Below are 2416 nucleotides of genomic sequence, written 5' to 3'. Positions count from 1 at the left end.
TCAATGGATTTCTATAAAAATTGATTCACATGTACCTGGTTACTAAACGAAACGAACCCCTTATATGATTAGTTCCTATTTTAACCACTAGGGGGCGTAAATTTTGAAAAATCGATTTCAGAATCCACTTTTCGCATTTAATGCGGTCTGTTTATTATGAAAATCACAAAACTTGGTATAAGTACAAATACATGTGTAATATGCCATCCTGCATAATTAGTTCATACAGCTGCCACCAGGGGACCTTGAAAACAATGATTTTTGCTCCTAGGTCCTTAACCGTTGGCGATAGAATCGAGGTTGCAATGTGCGCGTAGTAGCCCTTGTGGGTCAACATATCCATGTCATAAGTTGACCCCTAGGTGGCGCTCCTTTAAAAAGGGGAATGTTATGAACTGCTTTCGGTGAAATGTTTGCACGCACCCATATACCACATTGTATCCAGCAAGGCAGAAATCCGTTATCGCTGCTTTGCAGCTATATTTATTTTATTTTTTTCCCCTTTTCCACACAGTTTTTGTTAAAAGTGTAAAGGCTTCCTTATCTTACCGCTATCGCCGATACAATCCGTATGATATCAGCTCACTTCAATCTCCAGATACTGCATGGGAATTTTGATAAATCCCACGACGGTACGAGTAAAGGCAAATGCGACCATGTCGAACGTTATGACGTAGCGCGTCTCTATTGGTTAAACTGATTGTTGCGCTGAAAATAGCTTCGCGGTTGAGCGCGCGTGTTGAATGAATACGGAACGGCACCCGGACTAATGTCATGTTTTAAGGTATTAAGTATTTGGGATTCGAACCGAAACATATCTAAAACGAAAATATACGTGTTGTAGCGTTTAGCTATGTTCCAGTTTTCTCAACTTTCGCCATATTAATTTCCCAGGGCGGCGCTGAAAACCAGGAAGTAATTTTGTCATTTCGCCGGATTTGGGCCTCCTAAATCTCAAAGTTTTGGAAGAATTTAAGGTAGAATAGACGGTTCAGTCATCCAAATACCCAATAGTATTAAAACCCATCTAGAAACGAATCGAATGATACCTTATATGTCTATATGGCATTGGAAATAAGTGAGATATTCCCAGTTTCTCGTACTACTTCAAAACTAATTTTATGAGCTAGCGTTTTTACCTTATTAATTTTGATGACTTTTACTCGAATATAATTGGGTTCATTCGAAATCTGAAAACATACGTAATTAGATCTTGTTCTCCTGTCAATTTTGATATATAGAATGTGTACTCCCTATTACGAGTTGACTTAGAATTTGCGTCATCAAGTTAGGCCTAATCGTAAACTGCGGACCAAATTCGAAAATTATTGTAATTGGACTAGTGCCACAGTCTATAAAACACATACTGAGACTTATTGAATCCTGAAATGAAGGACTGTTATTAGAATAATCATTTGGCATAAGGAAATATTGAATTCGTTGCGTTATATGCCTAAACTAGGATTTTCCACGAGAAAGGCGTAAAAGCGCAGGCGTTACCTCAATTTTGGCTTTGACACAGAAATTTGTGTGCAGGTCTTCGGGTGGTGGGGCCATTTTTGTAGGGGATTTCCCTGAAAATTCTGACTAATTACTGCGCAGTCACAGTAAACAATTGATTAATACAGACTCGGAAATGTGTGTCTGTCCTGTCCAACAGTGCCGCACCCTTGTTGTGGAAACGGCTAAAGGGAAATAAATTTGATTGATCTGTTTCTCGTGGAAAACCAGCCTATGGCTCATTTTCACGCATCTCACATCTAATGTCGAATTCAGTTTTGTTTGAAAGGATATCAGGCTGTCTGGCTCAGTAAGTGTTTAGCGTAGGCCTACTAGGGACCTATGTATATTGTATTGGAAGATTGCCAAAAATCTTTGAAATTGTAAATTTTATTTTAAAGATAATATATTTTTTTGTTTTGTAGGATTCGTCAGTTATTTGTCAGACATAGCAGATATTTTATAACCGATGTTTCCCATTCAAATGTAAGTTGTATCAAGCAGAAATTTGCATTTTTTTCATATTCATTTGTTTATAACATAATATTGACATTTGTTTATTTCAGGTAGATGGCAAGTAGCGTGCATTTGGTTCTGATGGTACCCATGGAATTCAGCAGTTGGCCATCCATATCATATCAATACATTTTACAAATTAGTAACCGCAATTGCTCAAATAGCTTGTTGCATTCAAACCTTCTGTCTCATTGTTTTAGGTTGGAAATAAAAGATTGATGTACTTTCAATTTGCTTCTTTTTCTGACTGCGATATATATTACCACGTCTACAGCTCGTTGAACCCGGGTTTCAAAGTATGCGGGTTCATATAAACCCAGCGTTTGCAGGGCTGCATCTACACTTAATTTAGCTCCAGTAACTGAATCCACATCTGTAGAGTTTTTCGTGAACATAGGTT

General features: G+C 37.8%; 1 long non-coding RNA gene across 1 annotated transcript; it reads left to right on the top strand.

Moving 5' to 3' along the window:
- The first annotated feature begins 896 nt into the window (after window positions 1–896).
- LOC141909472 (uncharacterized) lies at window positions 897–2166 on the top strand. The gene is made up of 3 exons (XR_012619738.1): window positions 897–977; window positions 1926–1986; window positions 2067–2166. It is a non-coding gene; the product is annotated as an uncharacterized LOC141909472 (long non-coding RNA).
- The last annotated feature ends 250 nt before the right edge of the window (window positions 2167–2416 follow it).

The sequence above is a fragment of the Tubulanus polymorphus genome, chromosome 8 (assembly GCF_964204645.1).
Source record: "Tubulanus polymorphus chromosome 8, tnTubPoly1.2, whole genome shotgun sequence".
Lineage (NCBI taxonomy): Eukaryota > Metazoa > Nemertea > Palaeonemertea > Tubulaniformes > Tubulanidae > Tubulanus > Tubulanus polymorphus.
This window is presented reverse-complemented; position numbering and strand designations above follow the sequence as displayed.